This window comes from Gymnoscopelus braueri, assembly GCF_963280865.1.
Source record: "Gymnoscopelus braueri genome assembly, chromosome: 2".
Lineage (NCBI taxonomy): Eukaryota > Metazoa > Chordata > Actinopteri > Myctophiformes > Myctophidae > Gymnoscopelus > Gymnoscopelus braueri.
Genome location: NC_137604.1, coordinates 13,402,494 through 13,428,944, shown reverse-complemented (window position 1 = coordinate 13,428,944; position 26,451 = coordinate 13,402,494). Strand labels below are relative to the sequence as shown.

The 26,451-nt window shown below is 40.6% G+C and overlaps 1 protein-coding gene across 1 annotated transcript in view; it reads left to right on the top strand.

Annotated features, from left to right (window-relative positions):
• Positions 1–17,619, top strand: part of mad1l1 (mitotic arrest deficient 1 like 1) — a 273,709-nt gene extending 256,090 nt beyond the window's left edge. Inside the window, exon 19 of the mRNA XM_080443017.1 lies at positions 17,599–17,619. The gene's annotated coding sequence lies outside the window, so the exon portion shown is untranslated. The remainder of the gene's footprint in view (positions 1–17,598) is intronic.
• The last annotated feature ends 8,832 nt before the right edge of the window (positions 17,620–26,451 follow it).

Genomic DNA, 26,451 nt, shown 5'->3' with positions numbered 1-26,451 from the left:
ATGTTTTGTCACAGGGACCCCTCGAAGCAAAGATATAAGTTAAAAATGTATATATATATATTCAAAGATTTGCACACATTTTCAAGATCTTTCCCCCCCAAAATTGGCAGATCTACAAGTTCATAGCGCGGCAAAAAAAATGACACCGTTCCCGTTCCCGGTCTTAAAGTGTTAAAACACGTTTTTTTTTGTAGGGAGGCGTGAATATGCAAATAGGCATTGATAAGGTCAGGATTTGAATAAAGCTAGAATTTAGAGAGAGAAAAACAAAGCCCTCACCTAACCTTTTATTATTGTTTTTTTTTACCCTACAAAAGGACAGAGATTGTAGATGAGGGAAAAAAAGCTTTCCAGGTACGAGAGTACTTTTGAAAGCATTGCTCACCCAGAGTGGTGTTACAGCACCTGGATTAATCTCATGTCTGAAACTTTCACGTTACTTTGTATTTGTGTCGCAGCGTGGTGGTCGAGTCGAGCCACCTTTTATAAAGGTCTTATGATGCAGTGGTTCTCAACCCGAGGGCCGAGGCCCACTGGCGGGCCGTGAGGATATTGCAAGTGGGCTCCCAAAACGTTAAAGTGTCACTATGTAACTTGTTTTTTAATTAATTAAATTAAATTTTGTCCAATCTGTATATGGTAGAGTGTGTTAACCCATTGAAACCGGGAACGCATCTCTGTAACCACTTTAACCGTTATTTTACACTTTGGATATTCAAAAATAGCAGATATACAAGCTCATAGTGTGGCACCAACTGCCGCGCTATGAGCCTGTAGATCTGCTTTTTTTTTTATTGTGAATATTTGTGCAAATATTTGAATATATATATATATATATATTTTTTTTTTTTCAAAGCAAACATTTTTAACTCAAATCTTTGCTTTTTGGGGGACCCTGGAACAATATATTTTGAGATGGGGTTCCGCGGCCAAATACATATCATTTTGGGGGTCCTTGACATGAAAAGGTTTGAGAACCACTGATTATAGCAACATACGTTTTTTTCCCAAAAACTGTTAGACATTTGGATCGGTCATGTCTCATGACGCAACGTGACATAGCTCTGTTTAACACAATGCTGTACCCCCTCCAACTGTATTTCACTTTCCTTTTCCATTTTCTTTAACTGTTTTTATTATATTTTGACTCTTGCTTTGGCAATGTAAACGTGGCAATGTGACGTTTGAACATCATTTGAAGTGAGAAATAGACAATGCAGGAGCCGAATATTGATTCTATTTCATAAACACCTCCCGTTGCTCTCCGAGGCGATCACGTTGCACTGGACGCACCTGGCATAAATTTATGAAATACTTTAATTACCGTGTGAATGCAATCCTCCGTTTTGTCGGTACGTTTGGGTCGATTTATTCATTTCTTCATTAAGTAGCCGTGTAAAAAGTGGGATAATCAATGGGGAGCAGGTCAGTAATGAGAAATAAACCCCTTCAGGGTTGGACCTGCTCCCCATTGATTATCCCTTGCATAACGCTTTTTGTTGGTATGGAAAGCAGAGGTGGATAGAATTCACAGTCAGTCTGCATTCATTTCCAAATCCCACTCTTCTGAAAGCCAGTTGCTTTTCACTGAATCTCATTTTGTCAAACACTTGACTGTTGACTGTTTTTTGGGGGGTTTGGATGGCTTTGCATTTGGTTTATCTCATTTTGCATAATATATCCTTCTCCAATTCAAATGAGATGTGCTTTTGACACTTGTATTTGGTAGGCTGACATGCTTGTACTGAAATGACCTGGATTTGTCTCCAGACAACGCACAAGTGTAAAGTGGGTGTCTTCGAGTGGTGGAAAGTAGTACATTTACTCAAGTAGTCGACTTAATTGCAATTTTAAGATACTTTTACTTTACCTGAGTATGTCAATTTTCTTTCAATACCTTACACTTATAATACTCCACTACTTCTCAGAATCAAATTTTGTACTTTGTACTCCACTACAATTATTTGAAAACTGTACTCACAAGTTACATTGTAGATTTAGATTATTACAAAACATACATTGGCCAGTTAAGCCCTCACGATACGGCAATCCAGAGGCGTACGCTCATTGGGGCCAACGAGGCCATGGCCCGGTCTGTAAAACCCTGCTCCCCCAGGGGGAAAAAATCGAAAAATCAACATAACAACATTAGCAGCCCCTCACCCTATGTCGGTTTTGTTTTCAAATCTTTCAAATCTTTGGTAATCTCTGAGTGGCCATTAAAAAACGGTTTCCCCGTCAAACCAGTTCTCTTGCCAGGTAAACAGTATAAAGAGGGGCCAGAGTTAGCTCCACATTTCATTATTGTTGCGACTTAAGAATCTGGCCCGGTCAACGTCAGAACCCACCATACGCTACTGCGGCAATCAACGGTTTTGACAAGTTTTGGAAGCTTTTGGATTTGTTTTAACGAAAACTGAAATGGAACATTCTGCATAATGTGTACTTTTACTCTTGGTACCTACCAAATACAATTTTGAATGCAGAACTTCCAGTTTAGTTCTAAATTGACGTATTTCTACATTGTCGTATTAACTTTCATGTTCTACACCTGGATTTGAGCCCGGGTGTCCTGCTCAAGTGCTGAAACTTTTACCACTGTACTTATAGAGCCTGCCTGATAGCTCTGTGGAGAAATAGAATGTTGACCTTCAGTGAGTACCACTTTAAAAAAAACCTGTTAGGATTTAGAAGACATTTGTAGCCGTGTGCAAACCAGGCACAGGATGTAAATGTCGCAGGGAGATCAAATACAACCACCCCAATTGCATAAGTTATGCAAGGGATAATTTACGGCGCGTTGTTGCCCATGTCCACACACTGCGTTTCATGAGAGGGGAGGGCGCTTTGGATATCATCTTCATGCCACAAGCACGCAGATTCACTCCGTGTGTGTGCGTTGGAACTGTTTATGAGCGGCTGTGTGTGTGTGTGTGTGTGTGTTTGCTGTGGGTCCAGGACGTGGCGACGGGACGTGCGAGCGTGTGTGTGTGTGTGTGTTATCCCGGATGAGTATGGTCTAGACTTCTAGTACATATACGTTTAGGGGTCCTTGACATGAAACAGTTTGAGAACCACTGCTGTACCGCACAGATTAGACAAAATGACATTGAATTCACAAAAAAAGTACTTTACGTACTTCCTCCACCACTGTTTGTCTTCACGTCAGGTCTCTGTCGAATGCCTTCCCAGACTCTGATTCATCTAATACCTTCTCTCTCCAGTCCTCAGAGGGGCTCTTTGATCTCGCCAAGGTTATGCCACTCTCTTGAACAACGGAGAGAAAACCAAACTAAATGTTTTATGAGGTTGGTTTAAATAAAGAGGGCCTCTAAAACACCGCTCTAATGATGTTCTAATCACTTGGACGAGATGGAGTGCGCTCGATTCAAATCTTTGGCATTTTGTGTGAGAGAGAGAAGGACCTTCTGCACACTTTGGATCAATGCAAGTTTCTCTGATGGAAATGCCAAAGCTTTCTGTCAAACGACCTTCATCAGGGCAAAGTGTGCTGGCATTTTCCTCATATAAAAGTGCATACTAATACTTTTTTAAAACACTTTTCCACTTTTATTTGTTTAGCTACATTTGCATCCATCTCTCATTCATGGTATTTTCATAAAGTACTCCCCCAGTGTTTTTTTGTTTTGTTATTTTGTTATTTACATTCAAATCGTTTGTCTGGCTGCGGTTTTAAACACACACGACAGATCTACCAGCAGTGAGCAGCAGATCGACCTCTCGATCTCTCGCTCACTCGCTCGACCCCCCCCCCCCCCCCAAACAGGCTTAAACAGTCCAAACGTCATATCCGGATATGACGTTTTCGCCGCTCGCCGATCGGGCTTCAGATCGTTGGTATACACGACGACGATAACTGTTCGTCATCCAGACTAAAGAAAATAGAACTGGAGCTCTCCGTTCGTTTTTTATACCGTGTGAAAAACCGTGTTTTTCCCTATTCTGGCCGAAAATGACACTTTCAAGCTTCTAGAGAACCGGAAAAACGGAATCTGCGTCATGAATCCGGAACCGGGTGAGTGTGAAGTAAACAAAAAGAGAAACTGATGGTGAAAAATACACAGAACAGCGCGATCACAGATTAAAAAGCTATCAGCGCGTCTAACGCGTCGACGTCCAAGTGGACAAACTAGCAATTGGTGAATCCGCTACCTTTGTGTGACGCTGTAGTATGATCAAGTAGGGCATTAATTTACAAAAAATAAATAAAAAATAGAATATGGAGATAAGAGGTTTCTGCCCGACAGCAACGATATATATATATATATTTTGGTGTTTTAAGCGGCCGCTGTTGCTGAGTGGTTAGAGAGGCCATCTGGGAATTGGAAGGTCCACTCATTGATGTGTTAAAGTGTCCCTGGCCAAGACTCTTAACCTCTAACCGCACCCCCCCCATGTGCTCATGATGACCATCAGAGCAGCCATCAGCTGGGTGGAACAGAAAAGCAGCAGGATCAGGAGTAGATCTGCATGATGGTAGATAGCCTCCTATACCATTCCAGTTTTATGTTTTGAACTTAGTATCGTGTTTCACTACACCATGTTTCCCCAAGGTGGATTAAGCAATGTGATTTCCATCAGTCTAAAATGCATCTTGGGTGCACACATAGATGATGTTTATATGGTTAGACATCATCAGATAGCTGTCTGACTGCTCCAAGCAATTTAATGCAGAGTGTGTATATAACAGCATCCTGGCTGCAGGAGCAACATTAACCACTTAACCCTTTCATTCCGGGACACGCATCTATGTCATTCTAGATTTGAGCCATAACCATTATTTTATACTTTGGGCTATTACAAAATAGCAGATCTACAAGCTCGTAGCGCGGCACCGAGTGCCGCGCTACGAGCTTGTAGATCTGCTATCTTTGAAAAAATCTTGAACATTTTGTGCAAATCTTTGAATATATATATATTTTTTGAAACACAATTTTTAACTCAAATCTTTGATTCTGGGGAGGGAGGGGGGGGTCCCTGGAACAACATATTTTCATGGGTAAAACCATCATGCCCAAAATGATTGGCCGCCAACCCCCATCTAAAAATATTTTGTTCAGGAAACCCCCCAGAAGCAAAAGATTTAAGTTGAAAATGTTGTTTAAAAAAAATATATATATATGCAAAGATTTGCAAAAAAAAATCACGATATAAAAAAGAAATAGCAGATCTACAAGCTCATAGCGCGGCACTCGGAGCTTGTAGATCTGCTATTTTTGAATAGCCAAAGTATAAAATGATGGTTATAGCTAAAAAATCTAAAATGACACAGATGCGGTTCCCGGAGTGAAAGGGTTAAACCCTCTATACTTGGTAAACCGGACATGACTTTCCTCTTTGATTTGACACTTTTTCCCCCTCTACGCCAAATCTCTTCACCTGTAATAGCAGATCTACAAGCACTGCAGGGTGTCGCAACGCGATGCGTTGTGCGCTTGTAGATCTGCTATTTTCGTTTTTAACTGATATAACGTCTTTTAGAGTTGAAGTACAAATCTTAGTAAAAGCTGAATTGACTAGAGAATTTACTGATGTTTTCTTTACTTAATTTTTTTTATATATATATATATATATATATATATATATATATATATATATATATATATATATATATATATATATATATATATATTCATTCTTGTGAACCTAATACTGACTACTACAGCACAGATATGAACATAATTGTTTTACAAGGCACATTTGTACCAAGGGATAGCCTGAGGTTTGCTGCTTTTAACAACTGTCAGCGGGCTCTTGTCTCGTCTCGTCTCGTCTTCTTTTCCCCCCTTCATGGATTCTCTCCTTCCATCTCCCGTCTCCTCTCCACATCCCCCTTCTCAGAAAATAGCTGATCTACAAGCTCATAGCGTGTCGCAATGTGGCGCGTTGTGAGCTTGTAGATCTGCTATTTTAAACGTTGTTGCACGCCATTGTGAGACGTGCTGTAATGCAAAATAAACCAGACCACCCCACCCATTGTCAACCTATCTTCATATAATAGGCTCCATATTGGAAGGAAATTGGAAATCTTCCTTACTTCCTTCACAGGTGTTACCAATGATACTAATGAGGGCTCTGTTCCATTTCGTGTGGCACAGTGGTTCACAAACGTTTTAATTTCAAGGACCAACATAACTCTGAGTATGTACAAATGGAACCAAATGGACCCGTAAGGGTCCATTTGGTTCCATTTGTACACTCTCAGAGTTACACACCCGCAATGGGCCATTTGGAAACCCACCTCAAGGAACCATGGGGGTCCCTGGACCACACTGTGAGACCCACTGGTGTAGCAGAGTGTTGCCACTGAGCCAACATGCACAATATCAGCACCCTGACTCTGTTTGACCAGAATGGAACAGAGCCTTCATTAGTATCATTGGTAACACCTGTGAAGGAAGTAAGAAGACTCAAGAGACCCATATTTATTTACAATAATGGCTGCTGTGCATAGAGCCTATTGGTCCTCACTAATGCTCATTATAACATGGTACCATTTTTGTCTACTCACTCTTGTCTCAGAGGAGGGCTGTGGACATAACAGAAACCTGCCTACCAGTGACATCATCGGTAGGTGTGTTTGTAATTTTAAACCATTTTATTTTAATTGTAATTAATGTGAGAACAATGGGTTCTATTATAGCACGCTAACTCTCCAGGAATAGAAAGCCTGCAGTTTCTATTAGCTTGGATTCCCCATCGATGATGTCACTGGTAGACGGGTTTCTGAACTGTCCACAGCCCTCCTCTGAGACACAGACCTAGAATGAGCATTAGTGAGGACAATGTATATGAAGATAGGTACAAAATGGCTGAATTGGTCCTTTAAGTGATTAATCAATGTGTTCATGAATATACTTTTTTTCTTCTCGGTTATTTGATTAATAAAAAAAGTAATTGATGGAATAATCCCAAAGGAAATAATGGATAGTAGTTGCAGGCAGCCCTACCAGTATCATCCATTATAGGCTCATACCCAAGAAAACCCACTATTTGGCTTCATGTCTCACTGTGTGTAAATCTGTGTGCAACCTCTACCTCACCAAAGTAAGTGTGTGTGTGTGTGTGTGTGTGTGTGTGTGTGTGTGTGTGTGTGTGTGTGTGTGTGTGTGTGTGTGTGTGTGTGTGTGTGTGTGTGTGTGTGTGTGTGTGTGTGTGTGTGTGTGTGTGTGAGTGAGACTGCGTGCACGCTCGTGCCTGAGCGTTCAAAACCCTGATGTTATTTGGAAGCAACAACAGTGTGAAGCCATTATCTTTGCTTTGTTAAACTCTTGATTGGCTGTATGTGGGTCCCAGGCAGCACTCCTCTCCCCAAGGCTTCCCAAAATATGTCCAATGTGTCACACACACACGCGTGCACAGACACGCACACATTTCTCAAATGCTACTATACTTGTGGGTGTATTTTGCCCTCACAAGTCTAGTAATACAAGTAGACACACACACACACACACACACACACACACACACACACACACACACACACACACACACACACACACACACACACACACACACACACACACACACACACACACACACACACACACTGACATACACACACACAGTCGGAGTTTCAGGCTCTGAGATCTCCATGGTAACTGATCGCACTCTTTCTTTGATGTGTTTTCTGTTCCTTCGACCCCCTGCGGTTTGTTGAAGTGTGTGTATGTGCATGTGTGTGGACATGTAGGTGGGAAGTATATGGCGGAAAAGTACTGTAGTACAGTTTTGAAGTATGTCCATTGTACTTTTGACTCGACTTCAGTTGTTTGAAAACTCCTGTTGCAAGTTACAGTGCTTTGTAGATGTGTATAATTACTACACATACACAACCTACATCATCCAATTAAGCCATATATAATTTGTCCGTCTACAAGCTTGTAGATGTGATTTTTGTATAGATATTCTTGGGGGGCTTTTCTGTCTTTAATTGATTTAAGTGTACAGTGGAGATGGACAGGAAATGCAGCAAAATAACATAACGTGCAGCGAAGATCGCCGGGAACGGGCCTCGAACTCGCGATGCCCTGTCACGCTACATTAGAGCCTAAGTGCCCGGACCACTAGGCCATCTCTAAGTATATTCTGATGCCTTTACTTTTGAACTCATACTTGTAACAGGGTATTACTTCTACATTGTGGTATTTCTACTCTTACTTAACTCTTTGACTGCCAGAGTATTTTCATAAAGTACTCCCCCAGTGCCAGCAATTTTCGTGTTTTTTTATTTTTATATTTTGAATTTTTCTCATGAAAATAATTTAAGGGCACATAATATAAAGACCCAGCACAAATCCGCCACTAGAGCGCAGCACATGACTGCTTGATCAGGTCGTTGGGACTCTCTCACCCTTCTTGATAGATTAGACAGGGAAAAACATGAAAACGGATGTGACGTCCTCCCAGATTGTTTTGATCGCCAAAATTACGATGTGATACACGACGGCGATGACTGATCGTCACCCAGACCATAGATTATAGAAGAGAAACTGTCCATTTGTCCGTCATACCGTGTGAAAGACCGTTTATTTACCTATTTTGGACGAAAATGACTGGGGAAAAGAATCAAAAACCGGAAACGGAATCCAGGTCATGAAACCGGATGCAGATGTCCGTGAAGTAAGTGGAACTCGAGAATAACATTGAATATTAAGCAGCATAGCGCAATCAGAGATTAAACAATGAACGCGCGTCCAGCGCGTCGAACGCGTCGACGGCCAACTGGACAAAGTAGCACTTGACGCGTTATCGCGTCGTCCGCAGTCAAAGAGTTAAGTAACACATCAGAGTACTTTAGTGTGTGTGTGTGTGTGTGTGTGTGTGTGTGTGTGTGTGTGTGTGTGTGTGTGTGTGTGTGTGTGTGTGTGTGTGTGTGTGTGTGTGTGTGTGTTATGATCATCAGCGTACGAGCCTGAGGATACGACATAGCTTCCAGACAGCTGCACGGGGACAGAAAAAAAACGGCAGACGGACTCGGGGGGCGAATCAAGCCCGGTACAGAGCGAGGCAGTTAGACACAAGCATCAGAGAGAGAGAGAGAGAGAGAGAGAGAGAGATGGTGTGATTAGTGTAGAAAGGCTATTACATCATCCTCCACTGCAGTGTGTGTGTGTCCCATAGGAGGCCAGTGTGCTTGTGTAGTACCGATGCAGACTATAGTTGGACTCGAGGCAACACAGCGGGATAGCACACAGCCATACAGGAAGACATTAAAGTAAACCATGTCTGCCCGCACGATATCGTCCGTCACACACTCTGCTGTCTTATCGTTATAGTCGCCGGGGGCAGAAACCTCTTATCTCCACGTTTTAACCCATTAAGACCGGGAACGCATCTGTGTAATTTTTAGATTTCTTTGGGCTATTCAAAAATAGCAGATCTACAAGCTTGTAGCGCGGCACCGAGTGCCGCGCTACGAGCTTGTAGATCTGCTATTTTTTTTTTTATCGTGAAAATGTGTGCAAATCTTTTAATATATGTATTTTTGAAGCAAACATTTGTAACTCAAATCTTTGCTTCTGGGGTCCATTGAACAAAAATATTGTGAGATGGGGGTCCGTGGCAAAACACAATTTTTGGGGGTCCTTGACATGAAAAAGTTTAAGAACCACTGATATAGCAACATACGTTTAAAAAAAAAAAAACTGTTAGGATTTAGAAGACATTTTGTAGAATCATTAATCAGGTCTTAATGGGTTAAATTAACGCCCCACTTGATCACACTAAACAGCGTCTCACAAAAAGCATCAAAAGAAGCATCAAAGCATCAAAAGAAACGTTGCGCAGCGTTTTGAGCTTGTAGATCAGCTATTTTTGCTCTTTTTGAATTTCAATCCTGAAAAGTTACCGGTTTTGGATTTTTTTTCCTACCCGAAGAGACGACACGCTCCAAATAGGTCGTCATGTGTCCACAGTAAGTGCCTGCCCACCACCATGTGGAGGCTGGGCGTTTGTCGAGCCTCCATACGAACACAAATTGTCCAGTGTTCAGGGGGGAGGAAGCCGGGCGGGGAGGGTGATATTAGTCACTGCGCGTACTCCTACGGGAGTGTCGGGCGGGAGGAGTAGGACGGAGGCTCTACGTCCTCCCGGTGGGGGCTCCTCACTCACTGAGCCAGTAGGATACGACAGCAGCGACAACACACACGTGTGTGTGGAGAGGAATCAATTGGCACAACGACTAAATTTGGGCGGAAAAAAATCGAGAAAAATCGCTCCCCGAGTTCCTCTTCCCAGCGTCATGTCTCGTGGGGTTAAGTGTCTTGCTCATGGACACCATGGACTCATTGACGGGTTCCGGGAATCGAACCGGGGACCTTCTGCCTCCCAGGCTGGCGCTCTCTCTCTCTCTACCCACTCAGCTAAAGCTATGGCCGGCCCCCAAGGTTAGGTTAATATATCCAGGGCCTCTGTTCTTCCTCAGAGCCTATAACCCAATAACAGGATTGATTACGGTGGGTGTTGGCCAGGCTGGGGGAGAGGAGAGCACGCCGAGGACACTGTAAACCCTACGACCTAACCTAGTGCCAGATCTATATTTTATGATCATTTCATTACAGGATGTCATTGTCTTAACCCATTTAGACTGGGACAGAATCTGTGTCATTTTTTTTATGTCTTTGGCGATTAAAAAATAGCAGATCTACAAGCGAGTGCCGCGCTACGAGCTTGTAGATCTGCAATTATTTTAGAAAGATCGTGAATATTTTTGCAAATATTTGAATATATACAACTTTTTAAAGCGACATTTTTTAACTCAAATCTTTGCTTCTGGGGGATTCTACAAATGTCTTCTAAATCCTAACATTTAAAAAAAAAAAATTATGCTGCTATAATATCAGTGGTTCTCAAACTTTTTTCATGTCAAAGGACCCCCAAAATGATATGTATTTGGCCGCGGACCCCCATCTCAAAATATTTTGTTTGCTTTAAAACAATATGCATTTTCAAAGATTTGCAAAAATGTTCACTCTTTTTTTCAGTTACAAAATGTTTTGCTTTAAAAAAATATATATATCAAAGATTTGCACAAATGTTCACGATTTCTCAAAAATAGCAGATCTACAAGCTCGTAGCGCGGCACTCGGTGCCGCGCTATGAGCTTGTATATCTGCTACACACAGATGCTTTCCCGGTCTTAATGGGATAATATTATTTTGCAAGCGCACTTGTAGTCGGGTTTTCCAGTAGCGTAATTTCCGTCCCCCATTATCCCTAATAATCACATTTCCTTAAAGCCGCGTCAGCACAATAAAGTACCGCTCCTCCACTTTCTACACAGTCACATTCAGAGAGGTTATTGAAGATCATCTGAATACATTATTACATAGGTTTATATTAGTTTGGACCAAATGCGGTTGCATGAGATAGGAGATCAGTTTATGTGGTATAATATACCCACTATCTTCTTACACAATATAATTACACAATACTTTATACAAAGTTTAGACGAGGTGAAATCGGTCAGACCCTGCCAGGCCTTGTTTTAACCCATTAAGACCGGGAACTCAGCTGTATCATTTCTTTGGTTATATAGATAGCAGATATATACAAGCTCATAGCACAGCACCGAGTGCCACGCTATGAGCTTGTAGATCTGCTATTTTTTTTTTATCGTGAAAATGTGTGCAAATCTTTCAATATATATATTTTTTTCTTTTAAGCGAACATTTGTAACTCAACTCTTTGCTTTTTTTCCCTTTTTTTTGTGGTGCTCAGACTTTTCATGTCAAGAACCCCCCAAAATGATTTGTATTTGGCTGCGGACCCCCATCTCAAAATATGTTGTTCCAGGAACCCCCCAGAAGCAAAGATTTGAGTTGCAAATGTTCGCTTTAAACATATATATATTCAAAGATTTGCACACATTTTCAGGATTTTTCAAAGAAATTGCAGATCTACAAGCTCGTAGCGCGGCACTCGGTGCCACGCTATGAGCTTGTAGATCTGCTATTTTTGAATAGCCAAAGAAATATTAATGGGTTAAGTGTCCCACCACAAGAAAAAAGTCCTATTAATATATATTTTTTGCTTACTCCACCACTATTGGAGAATATACACAGAAAGTAGGGCACTTCTGTGCTTAGTTCCAGTTTCGGATGTGAAGTTTTTTGCAGTTTTCTCATGCCTAATGCTTTGCATTTTTTTCTTTTTACTTATAATAAGTGTGACTTGCCTAATCCAGTCTCACTCTCCCAGCAGGGGTCTCTATACATCGTTTAACCTTGTTTCAGTGATGCACGCTGAGCTAGCAAATGTTGTTAGCTCCGTTATCCCTCTCTCCCCGCATCACGGCATCAGCGTCTGTTCGCACAAAGACGTGTGTGTGTGTGTGTGTGTGTGTGTGTGTGTGTGTGTGTGTGTGTGTGTGTGTGTGTGTGTGTGTGTGTGTGTGTGTGTGTGTGTGTGTGTGTGTGTGTGTGTGTGTGTGTGTGTGTTTATGAGGTGAGTCTAACTGCAGTCAGTCTGGTGCAGAGAAGAGCTCTGAATTACAAAGCATGAAGCGTCACTTCAAGCCAGTATATATTTGTGTCACTGTGAGTAGATGTCACGCTCAGTGTGGGACGTGGGTGGAGGAACGTTTCAGCGGCGGGACGGGACGGCCGATAAGAAGTAAAGTACTGCACTCAAACGCTCGTGTCTCCCACACACACCTCTTGTCTTTTTTGTTTGGTTGTTTTTTTGTTTTGCCCCGCCGCAGGCCCTTAATGCTGAATCCACACCCGCTCAGTTTTATTGCAAAAAAATGTTTTTATTGGACCTTTATTTATACAGGTGAAATCCCATTAAGATGGCCTGGCATGGCCAGACTAATATCACTGCCCAGGGCATTTTTTAAAAACTTTTTTATATAGCTTTGGGAGATTCGTCTGGTTTCCAGGCTACCATTGAGATACAAGATCGCTTTTTAGCCGTACAAAGCAGTACAAAGTTGCAACTTACATAAAACACAAACAGACATTCACATGAAAACAGAAAGGATTAAATAAAAAGGCCTAAGTTAAGAAGTGCATACAGAGTCATGAGCCAAGATAAATGATAGCACACATGGAATTAGGCATGAGGAATCCATAAACAATTAAACGAATGAAACTTTCCACTAGGGCTAGGCCAAAACACATATTTTCACACAAGATATTTCCAGATCTAATTCCATGGCCACATTGTCATGAAACTTCCTGAGGTCCCCGGAAGACGAACCACAAACTATTTGAGTGACCCCATAACAGTGGTGTAAAGTAACTAAGTGCATTTACTCAAGTACTGTACTTAAGTAAATGTTTTAGGTATTTTTTACTTTACTGGAGTATTTCCAATTTTCAATACTTTTACTTCTACTCCACTACATCTCAGAGGCAAATATTGTACTTTTACTCCCCACGATTATTTTTAAACTTTAGTTACTAGTTACTTTGTAGATTTTGATTAATATTACAAAACCTACAGCCCGGCCATTTGAAAATAGCAGATCTACAAGCTCGAGCTTGCAGATCTGCTATTTTCAAAAGATTTGTATGCATTTTATACATTTGAAAACGTGAGAAATGGGACATTCTGCATAATGACTACTTTTACTTTCGACTTTAAGTATATTTCTATACCAATACTTTTGTACTTTTACTCAAGTCAATTTTGATTACCCAGACTTTTACTTACGTAGTGTTTCTGCATAGCAGTACTGATATTTTTATTTAAGTAAGAAAATAATCACAGATCGGAGAAATATGTTATATATACTTAAAAAGTATACATAATATATTCAAAGATTTGCAAAAAAAATGCAGATCTATAGTACAAGCTCATAGCACTATGAGCTTGTTTATCTGCTATTTTTGAATAGCCAAAGAAATCTAAAAATGACACACAGATGTGTTCCTGGTCTTAATGGGTTAAGTGTGATAGTTGATATTGTTGAAACTGACATTGTGTGCATGGAATGGAATGCATTTCAACATGTCTGAGCCATAGACAATGTCCCAGATCCTAGGCACAGGAATGCTTTACCAGAGACAATTCCCCTCACTGATTCACATATCTTTTAAATCACTCTTTGTGAGCATTCCTGTAAACAACCCTTTCTTTGTTTCGTTACCTTTTGCTCATTGTTATGTATTGTTTCATTCGTATTGGCTCATTTGTATTCTCACTTGTTCGTTGCCTTTGTGAAATTCGTGTTTGTTTACTGTGCATTCTGTCCTTTGTTTGTGCAGCACTGTGTGACTCATGTCTAGAAAAGGGCTATATAAATAAATAAAAAACAGTATTATTATTATTCATTTTTATTCATGAAAGAAAGCAATCTTGGTAACATGATTAATATGTGTATTAAAATTCAATTCAGAATCAATAGTATGACCGATCCCCTGATGGTTGCTGATCACAGAGGGTTTCACTGTGCTTCCGCGAAGAAAAAAAATATATCATCGCGACCTCCCGTTCGCTTTTATACGCCTTTGAAAATAGCATGTCTCGGCCAAAAATACATAGTAAAAAAGAAAAGTACACAGGAGCCGAGATACAGCATTTTTAAGTAATAAGTTAACCAAGAAGTGAATGGAGCAGCAAATCTTTGGATCACGATATCCTGGGTTCTGTTACGTTTTTTACTACGTCAGTGGCAGTACTGGTAATCGGAAGAAAATATGTTTTTTTTTTACGTCAGTGGCAGTGAATGAGTTAAGCATGGATTGAAATGTCGTTTTCATGGCTGAACATGCCAAAACAAAATGGTACAAAACACATGGTGTGTTTTGTACCAAGTTATTTTTGTATTTGAATCCTGAAAAGTATATATGAGGTTTCCACGCTGACAGAGACGATAATGCATGGCCTGATGAATCATGGAGGAACATGGTGAATGAGAGCGATGTGAAGGCCTGAACAACCCCGCTCATAAACGCTGCATGCATAAAACCCCCCGCATGAATGCGTAGCAATGGGCCGTTTAATAATCGTCTATTGTTTGCTTAACCCAGTCAATCCGGGGACGGCATCTTTGTCATTTTTTAGATGTCTTTTGGCTATTCAAAAATATCAGATCTACAAGCTCATAGCGCGGCACCGAGTGCCGCGCTATGAGCTTGTAGATCTGATATTTTTGGGGGAAAATCGTGAAAATGTGTGCAAATCTTTGAATATATATATTTTTAAAGCGAACATTTGTAACTCTAATCTGTGCTTCTGGGGGGTCCCTGGAACAAAACATTTTAAGATGGGGGTCCGCGGCCAAATACATGTCATTTTGGGGGTCCTTGACATGAAGAAGTTTGAGCACCACTGATATTATAGCAACATAGGTTTTTTTCAGAAACCAGTTAGGATTTAGAAGACATTTGTAGACGCGTTTCACCGGATTGAAAAGGTTAAGTATCCCCAATAAAGCAGTAGGCTAGAGATCAGCCTGACGGTGTCTGTCCTACACACAGGGTTAGCATAATGCTCGTGAAGATTATATATCGTCTCTGTCGGGTGGAAACCTCATATATGACTGGGGCTAGAGAGACGGTCCTCAAGTCGGCCGTTTTTAAACAGTAGAAACAAGGAAAATTACTTTTTTTTCTCCCCCATATTAACACAGTTTGAATGTTGATGAAGGTTTTCATTCCAACAGATAACCGTTTTAGAGTCATTAAATGGTCAAAATGATATCACAAACAAGGCTTACTTTTTGTGCATTTGTGTGTGTTTTGAGGGGGTGGAGACTAGCGTACACGCAGGCTCAACATTAGCATGAAAGGTGTCGATTGGTTCAATGGCCCTATTGTCTCTCAGGTTTCACCCTTCAACTTTCTATAGAGTTGTCAGCTGACTGAAAGGTGCCAATGGGGGGGGGGTGTATTAGAGGTGTGGTTAGGGGGGTTGAATAAATGACCCATTGTTGACGCCCATTAACAAGCCCTGATTGTGTGAAATCTTGTGAAAGCTGTTTTCAGTGCTTTGACAATTCTGGTTAGACAAGATTCAAATGACCATAACCTCTTCAAATATTTTCCAATTTCAGTAAGCAACACATCATTTGAAAGCTTGCATTCATAAAAAAAAAACCAGAAAAATGACCATGGCCCCCTGCGACACAAAGCATTGTACCCAGTCCAAAACTGTTACCTTTCAGGATTCAAATTCAAAAGCATAAAAAGTAGCAGATCTACAAGCTCGAAACGCGTTTCGCGCCGCGTTTCGAGCTCACGGATCTGCTACTTATATACAGCGACGATGTATCATTTAGACTACAATAAAAAGCCCCAAAGGAATCGATAAGGTCGATTAACCGCTGCGGCCCTGTTCTTGTTGTCCTCCCTGTGTTAAACACTGAAGTGTCGTCTTTGTTTGTCTAACATGAATTATTTGAACATAAGGTTCCTGTCTTTCATGTGACACACACTCCACACAGGGCTGAATATCACCCAGAATCCTGCTGTGTCTGGGGACTGCTCCTCTCCCTCTCTCTCTCTCTCTCTCTCTCTCTCTCTCTCCATCTCTCTCTCTTTCTCTCCCTCCCTCCTGACTGCTTTAATTACTCTCTCCCTCGTTTCCCCTCGTGCTTTTTCTCCTTCACTCCATCGCCCCGAGCGGCTTCTCATTCCTTTTAATTAATCCACACAGATTTAGACACCTTCACCCTGCTGTGCACATGCACAAACGCACACACACACACACACACGTACGTGCACTCACACATAAACACGGACACACATACACACGCCGCGATGCCTCAATAGACAACAACAACTTTTTTTTAAAAAGCGATCTCGCCTCACTTTCAAAGAAGTTTCTCTCTGGGGAAGAGGGTGGTGCAATAGCCGTGTGTGTGTGTGTGTGTGTGTGTGTGTGTGTGTGTGTGTGTGTGACTATACTTGTGAGGTCCAAATGTCCCCTCAAGTATAGTAGAATTTGAGAAATAGACATTGTGAAGAACCATTTTCCTGGTCCTCACGAGATAAATGGTTGTTTTTATGGTAAATAAATAAAAAATGTTTAGAGTTAGGTTTACTATTAGGAAAAGATCTGGATTTGACATTTCGAGGTTGGATTTAGCGGTTACGGTTGGAGTTGTGCCTCTTTTATACTAGGCTTTGTGCCAGTATTGCGCACCGAAAATAGCAGATCTACAAGCTCACAACGTTGTGAGCTATTTTTGGCTTTAGTGTTACGAAAAAAAAATATATATATATATATTTGATTTGGTTTAACCCATTCAAACCGCGAACGCATCTGTGTAACCACTTAAACCGTTATTTTATACTTTGGCTATTTTTGAAAAATCGTGAGAATTAGTGCAAACCTTTAAATATATATACATTTTTTTACTTTCAAATCTTTGCTTCTGGAGGTCCCTTTGAGATGGGGTACCGTGGCCAAATACATGTAGGTTTGGGGGTCCCTTGACATGAAAAGGTTTGAGAACCACTGACATAGAAACATAGGTTTTTCAGAAAACCGTTAGGATTTAGTTAAGACATTTTTTAGAATCGGCTTCAGGTCTTAATGTCATTCACTAAATCGTCATCCGAAAAACATCGAAGTCCTCACTAGTATAGTAACACACGTGTGTTTGTGTTCTTCGTGTCCCCGCAGCGCTCCCACGGAGGAATGGAGCTGATGGAGACGGAGTTCGCCAAGACCCTGGGCGAGATGGTCAACCTCCATCTGCACCACCAGAAGAGCTTCCCGGCGTTCCTCTCGGCGGTGACCCTTGACCTCTTCAGTCGACAAACCATCGCCTGACACTCCCCAACCCCCCCCCCCCCTCCTCCCTCTCTCCTCCTAGCTGCGGTATTGACGATGTGCCTCCTGCTTGTAAAACTTTCCCTTCCTGCCGGGACGGAGTTTTGCTGGACTTCTCAGATGTAAAAAATAGGAAAGTGGCTCTTAACTCGTATACTGCCAAAAACGTTTATAAACGTTTGTGAGAATTAAGCTATTGCCTGCCAAAAACGTTTATAAATGTTTGTTAAAAAAAAAAAAAAAAAAAAAATTGAAAAAAAATCTAAAATTATTCTTTATTTTTTGGGTTTTTCCGTTTTTCCGTTCTTCACAAAGAACCAGGAGATAACATTTTCCAAAAAGTTGCTACTCCATTCACTTCAATGTTAAAAAATAAACGGAGAAAAAAATAACATGTTTCCTATGTTTTACCTGGAAACATGCTTGGCAGAGGTGGCAAACTATTTTTTGAAAAACCCTGGCAGTTTAAGAGTTAATGCTTTCCTAACCACTGGAACACTAGTGTCCCTATTCTAGTGGCAAACATTCAGCGAAAAATAGCCGGTCTACAAGCCCCACAATACGTCGCAACCTTGCAGATCGGCTACTTTTGCTGAAAGATTTAATAGTGTAGACGGGGAAAAAAAGTGGGGGCCTAGTATTAGTTGTGAGATGATGACGGCGAAGATGTGAGTAGAAAACGAGACGTTGCAGATGGGGGCGCCACCCGTAGGGCTAACGGGGAACAGCGTGAGAGACGTACGCTGAGCCCCCAGGCTGTGGTATAATAAAGAATGGATGTGTTTTGTTTCTTCAACTAAGTACATAAGGTTTAAGTGGTTTATGATCTTTGATTTTCTTTTCTTAATCATCATTTCCTTGTCTTGCTTTCCATTTGATTTGTCTTCTTGATTATTGGAATGGTCTTTTTTTTATGGTTATTTTTTTTCTGTTTCGGTTTGGCTTTTGGGGAGGGGACTGGGGGGACGTTTCTTTTTGTCATTTGAACATTTTAAACGATAAAGTTGTGTGAAAGAAAAGAGTGAGGTTTGAAGTCTTAATGACCATGGTAACTTCACAGTGTGTGTGCTCTGTTTTCCAGACAGCTGCTGTAGGGTGTTTATCTTCATGTTAGAGGAATCTGTAAAGTCTTCCATTCACGCAGCCTTCATTAATATCTCTGAGAAATAAATGAAGGCTGAATAACCTTCACCATCCACACTTATATATATATATTATCGTCGTGGAAAACCTTGAATGTACAACACTGGTACTTTTCAGGTAATGGATCCAATGTTATCTATTCACAAGGTCTTGTTAATACTTTTCGTTGGTTCAGTTTTTTATTAAAAAAACACACCCACTAAACCACTGTCACTTTTACTTCATTTGTAATGACATGTTTTTAGGTCAGTGTTCAGTGTTTCAATGTCCATCCTAAGATACACTTCACTTCAGATACACCCCCCCCCCCCCCCCCCTCACTACATTCTAATTGCCCCCCTGGCCCCACTTTGAAAACCACTGGTCTAGAGGAGCACTTGTGTGTGTGTGTGTGTGTGTGTGTGTGTGTGTGTGTGTGTGTGCGTGCGTGCGACTACTCTTGCCGGTGTCCATGTTTGTTGATATAAAGTTATAAATATCATACGTTTGTTGTCACTTTATTTTTATCCTACTGTAGGAGCAGTGAGCAGCTGTTGGTTGTAGCGGCTCGGGGAGCAGTTAGAGCTTTAAGTGTCTCGCTCAGTTTGACGCTTTGACACATTGCTGAGGCCTGGAATCGAACCTGGGACCTTTGCCTTCTCAGGGCGGGCTCTCTGACGATTCAGCTATGGCTGCCCCATGTTGCCATGGTTACCTGAGGTGTCCAATCACAGTACGTTGGGGCCGGTCTGGAGTCACGCGGAACTCCATTTTTGGGAAAATGACGTCAATTTGAGTGGAGATTTGAGGAGCTGGATTTAAAGGCTGATTCCACACAGCGTGAGGACATTAGTGAAAGAAAAGCGGGCTTTACATAATATTATTGAAACCATTAGAGCACCGAGTGGAAGTCGTAACTTGAGTCGCCACTGTTTGGGACCGTTCTAGACAGCCGGAGAAGACACTCAGGCAAGAGATGGAGAACAAGCTGTGTGATGCTGAGATGAGGAGGTTCCAGCAATATGAGGTGGATGTAACTCTGGACCCTGATACAGCACACTATAAACTCATCCTGTCTGAGGATGGGAAACAAGTGAGTCATGGAAACGTATGGAAGAATCTCCCAGATAACAAAGAGAGATTATCTTTATTTGTCTTTGTCTTAGGAAAACAAAGCTTCTCCTCAGGAAGGTTTTACTATGAGGTTCAGGTTGGAGGGAAGACATACTGGACAATAGGAGTGGTCAGAGAGTCCATCAACAGGAAGGGACACTTATATCTGAGACCCAACTATGGTTTCTGGACTATAAGGTTGAGGAATGGAAATGAGTATGACACTCTTGCTGACCCTCATGTCGTCCTCCCTGTAAGAGAGGAGGTCCAGAAAGTGGGAGTGTTTGTGGATTATGAGGAGGGTCTGGTCTCCTTTTATGATGTGGAGACCAGAGCTCATCTCTACTCTTTCACTGGCTGCACCTTCACTGAGAAAATCTATCCATACTTCAGTCCATGTTTAAACCGTAATGGTACAAACTCTGCTCCTCTGATCATCTCTCCTGTCAATCACACCGATTGACAGGATTAAAATCCTTACATTTACAATGAGGGTTGCATTTACAATAGAATGTGTAAATTGCACAGTGTAATTCTTATCAAACCTGCTTATCTGCAGCAGTTAGGGCTTCAGTGCCTTGCTCAAGGACGCTTCATCCAGTTCAAAACACTGGTGAGTCGTGACGACCTACAGTACAAGGCAGTCAAGGTCACGTCACCTCCTGACCTTCAGGACATCATCCACCCCTACACCCCTTCACAAACACTTTGCATCAGATATCAGTTTGTTCTTTTTTTTGCCAGACCCAAGGGGGTCGGGCTTACATGAGGCTTTGTACCTGTTTCGTCCATACATGGGCATGGTCACTTTGTCCTCCGGCCCCAGCCAAAAAAAGTCTGGGTAGCACTTTATAATAACTATACACTATAAAGCATTAGTTAAGCATTAGTAAATGCTTAATTCCTCATGAACTCATCATTAGTAAAGCATTATTCATACATTACTAAGCATTAGTAAACACAGTTATAAATGTTGCAACTATACACTATTAAGTATTAGTTAAAGGGATATTTCACTTTCAAAAAAACTTTTGGTCATTTTATCATCTACTCAGGCCTTTGTGAACCCCCCAGACATTTTTTAAGTTGCTTGATTCATTATTTAGATATTTGATATTCATTTTATCAGACACGCCCCCTTCCTATACAAACCCATTGTAACTTCAAACTCCATTTTAACCATGTTAGATTCATCAAAAACACCTGTCCTTGGTTCTGGTGACTCATCCTGCCCTCCTAATGCGTGAGGGGGCCGTGTTTTTTCAATTACTTTTTTTAAAATAAAATAAATGAAAAAAGTAATCGGAAAAACACGGCCCCCTCACGCATTAGGAGGGCAGGATGAGTCACCAGAACCAAGGACAGGTGTTTTTGATGAATCTAACATGGTTAAAATGGAGTTTGAAGTTACAATGGGTTTGTATAGGAAGAGGGTGTGTCTGATAAAATGAATATCAAATATCTAAATAATGAATCAAGCAACTTAAAAACTGTCTGGGGGGTTCACAAAGGCCTGAGTAGATGATAAAATGACCAAAAGTTTTTTTGAAAGTGAAATATCCCTTTAAGCACTAGTAAAACACTTAATCCATCATTAATTCATCATTTGTATAGCATTATTCATACATTACTAAGCATTAGTAAACATAGTTATAAACCTTTCAACTCAACACGATTTACAATTAGTTAAGCATTATTAAGTATTTACGTCATCATGAATTCATCATTTACATAGCAAGTAAGTACTTTATTCATCATGAATTCATCATTTATATAGCATTAATAATACATTAATAAGCGTTTGTAAACACAGTTATAAGCGTTTTATTGCCCATTGATAACCTAATCTTTAATGTGCTTAATGATTGTATTCTCATACTTTGTAAATGATAGATTCAACATTTATAAATAGGTATTATATCAATTTACAAACCAGTTATTTATGAGTTGTTAATGGTTCATACGATCATTTAGAAAGTCTAAGTAAACACCATATACAAACCACTTGGTTGTATATTTATGCGGACATTTGTACATGGTTATTGAGTGTGTTAATAAATGTCTTATAAACACTTATTCATACTCAATGAATGATTTATTAAGGTAGTTACTACTTGTTAGTTAAGTATTTTGCGTGAGCCCATCTAAAGTGAGGACTATCTATGCCTTATAAAGCATTTATAAATGAGATAGCGTGAGCCCATCTAAAGTGAGGACTATCTATGCCTTATAAAGCATTTATAAATGAGATAGAAGCAGTGATATAGAAAGTGCCAATATTTATTGCAACAATTGAGACAGAACATGGCCCGTGCAGTGTAAAAATAAAATTAACATTCTTGTGCTGTATGAAAATAAACAAACAATCTGCTATGCTATAAACATGTAAACATGGCTGATAAATTAAATAAACATTGTACTTTATGAAAATTAAACAATAAACAATCTGCTATGCTATAAACATGTAAACATGGCTGATAAATTAAGTAAACATTATTGTACTTTATGAAAATAAACCATACAGAATCTGCTATGCTATAAACATGTAAACATGGCTGAAAAATGTAATAATAAAAAATAAAACATTCTTGTACTGTATGTATGAAAAAATAAATCTGGGTTATGCCTACACTATGGGTATAGCCACCCTTGCAGAGCTAGGCAGACAGTTAACATCAGAAGGTAAAAACAACAAAAAAAAGGCTTGTTTTGGGTTTCTTCTTTAAATTATCTTCTTTGTTTTTTCTTATTTGTAGAACAGCAATGACATGAAATACACATAGAATGGATTTGTTAAATAGTGTTTTCCACAGTAAATGTTTTAACTTTTTAACTTGCAAACATGAATTAAGCAGCTAAGCATTCACACAGTTGCAATGATATGAAATTAACATGTACATAAACACATCCCTGATTTAGCTGAAAATAATAATATGCAAATCTCTCCCAATATGCACAAATAAATCACTTGAGTGAAAATAAAAACACAACATTGCTCCCTATAATGGCATTACAGCATTAGCTCAGAGCAGAATAGCCTATAAGCTAACATGATACACAGCAGCCTGCAGCCTAATGGCTAACAGGCTAACAGGCTAGGCCATATGACTGGTACTGATTAGCAACAAACATGACGTTTTTACCACAGACAGAATACACAGTTGGGCTGTGAAAAAGGTTCTAGCAATCATGTTTCATCATTACTGAGACAATACATCACAAGGCCAGTACTTACAGACACAGCTGCACATAGCTTTGCTCTATGCTAAACAGGAAGTGAATGCATACTGCAGGTGTTGCCAGATTTTGCAAAAAAAACAAGCGGCCAGGTCTTTGAAAACAAGCCCAAAAGAAGCAAGCAACTAGGCTCAGTTTTACCAGCTATCGACCATTTGAAAATAGCAGATCAACAAGCACAGAATGTGTCACATCATGACACGTTGTGAGCTTGTAGATCTGTTATTTTCAAAAACATATTGGGAAAAAAAGGAAAATATTTTCATGAAAAAATGTGGGAACCACTGGTTTAAAAAAAAACATTACAAAGCAAGCCCAATTAAGCAACTACACTTTTAAAAAAAGCCCCAAATTGTTTATTACATTGTATAACATTGTCCACCTACCTGCCCACTGTGGGCGTGGCCAGGTAGGGGATATCAATGAGTTTCCTGTTTACCAGTGTTGCCATGTCTGCTTATAATAAACAATTTGGGGCTTTTTTAAAAAAAGTGTAGTTGCTTCATTGGGCTTTCTTTCTAATGTTTTTTTTAAACCAGTGGTTCCCAAAAATGTTCATGGAAAGGAAAAATATTTTTTGAAAATATCAGATCTACAAGCTCACAACGTGTCTTGATGTGACACATTGTGAGCTTGTTGATCTGCTATTTTCAAATTGCCGATGTAAAGTGGTAAAACTGAGCCAAGTTGCTTGCTTTTTTGGGCTTGTTTTCAAAGACCTGGCCGCTTGTTTTTTTTTGCAAAATCTGGCAACACCTGCAGTATGCATTCACTTCCTGTTTAGCATAGAGCAAAGCTATGTGCAGCTGTGTCTGTAAGTACTGGCCTTGTGATGTATTGTCTCAGTAATGAGGAAACATGATTGCTAGAACCTTTTTCACAGCCCAACTGTGTATTCTGTCTGTGGTAAAAACGTCATGTTTGTTGCTAATCAGTACCAGTCATATGGCCTAGCCTGTTAGCCTGTTAGCCATTAGGCTGCAGGCTGCTGTGTATCATGTTAGCTTATAGGCTATTCTGCTCTGAGCTAATGCTGTAATGCCATTATAGGGAGCAATGTTGTGTTTTTATTTTCACTCAAGTGATTTATTTGTGCATATTGGGAGAGATTTGCATATTATTATTTCCAGCACAACCAAGGATGTGTTTATGTACATGTTTTTTCATATCATTGCAACTGTGTGAATGTTTAGCTGCTTAATTCATGTTTGCAAGTTAATTCATTTCTTTAAAAGCATTGTTAAAAAGTTAAAATATTTACTATGGAAAACATTATTCAGTACACATTTTAACAAATCCATTCACTGTGTTTTCCATGTCATTGCTGTTCTACAAAGAAGAAAAACCAAAGAAGATAATTTAACTCATTCACTGCCACTGACGTAAAAAACGTAATTATTTCCAATTACCAAACCTGCCACTGACGTAAAAAACGTAATTTTAGTTTTTTTGGTTCATACACTATATCACACTCTCACCCAACTTGTGACAAAATGTGAGGATCCTGTGATAAATAGAAAGCCCAAAATCACGTGAACAACCACTTCATCAAAACAAAGGCTGATAAAAGAAAAGTAAAAACCTTTCCCATCAACCGCCATAGTGCTATTCAGCCACCTGTCAGGTCGCTGTGACCCATAACACACGATCAGACCAAAAGCCGATCAAAGGGAGCCGTCACCCACGTGATCAAACAACAGCTGATGTGTGTGTGTGAAATGGTACCGAATGTCACCCCATCAACAACAATGGCGCTGTTCCTCAACTTGAATCTTAGTTTGAGGCACCTTGGACTATCTGTGAACCAAAACAAGCAATACAAACACCACCCGATCAAAGGAACCCAATCAAAACAGAAGCTTATAAAAGGGAGTGGGCAACGTTACCTTGTGTTCCGCGGAGTAGGTCGTTTTGAGAGAAAGCCAGTTGAGTTGAGAAGAGAAGAGAAGAGAGTACAGAGAAGTCCATTTATTGATAGTGTCCAGTTAGATAGTAGTTCCACATAGCGTCCACATAGATTGTAGTAGTAGTAGTAGTAGTAGTTCCACATAGCGTCCACATAGATTGTAGTAGTAGTAGTAGTAGTAGTAGTAGTAGTAGTTCCACATAGCGTCCACATAGATAGTAATTGTAGTAGTAGTAGTAGTATTAGTTCCACATAGAGTCCGCATAGATAGTATTGTAGTAGTAGTAGTAGTTCCACATAGCGTCCACATAGATAGTATTAGTTGTAGTAGTTCCACATAGATAGAGATTGTAGTTGTTAGTTAGCGTCCACAGTAGTTTTAGATACATCTGTTGTCTGTCTGTCTGTCTTGTCTTGTCTGTCTGTCTGTGACAAAAAAAAAAACCAAAAAAAAGTGCGCGTGTGTGTGTGTGTGTGTGTTACTACAGTCGTCAGTCAGTCTAGTGTAAGTATAGTGTGAGTTTAGTGTTTTTTTGTTTTTTTTGTGAGCTAGTTTAGTCTCTCAAAATGCCGAAGCGCAAACAGCCTGTTGGGGGTCTTCCTGTCGCCGATCCACTCCCAGGATCAAGCCGTGGTCCTCGACCCATCGCTGTTCCAGCCCCTCGACCGGGACGTGGACGTGGACGTGCTGGTCCTCCCGGGAATCGAGCGCCTAGACGGGGCCGTGCGCGCGGTGGCCCTCGCCCTGCAGTCAGTGCTCCAGCGGCCCCTGGACCCAGACAGCAGACACTTGATGAGATGTTCCATCGTGCTGTGGTGGACCTTCAGCCAGAGACTGACTCCGAGATTTCTGGCGGTGAGGAACCGATGGATCTCTCAGCCTCAGTGCTTTCTGTCCGTCGGAGTGGCAGGACAACCCGGCGAGAAATCATAGAGTCTCCGTACAACTCCCAAAGATCTCATTCTGGCCCGTCGTCTTCAGATGAGGATTTGGACGAGCTGTGGGTCCCGAGGAGAGCCGTAGTTTCGAGTGGTATGTACATTTTATATCGTTTTTGAGATGAAATGAATGTATTATACTGTACATTGCTCTGGTTGATAATAGTGTCTGCTAAAGCCTAAATGGTAAAATGGATTTTATTCTCGTGTGCATTCACTAGCCCTGAGTCATGGAGCAACGTGTTCCTTTTTTTTGAATCGTCTATATTTACATGCCATACATCTACATAAACCTTCAGATTTCAAATATAAAGGCCTTACCCCACTGCCAAGGATGTAACAAGTTACGCCTGGGTCTAAGTAGGTACCTGTATTTTCCATATTGT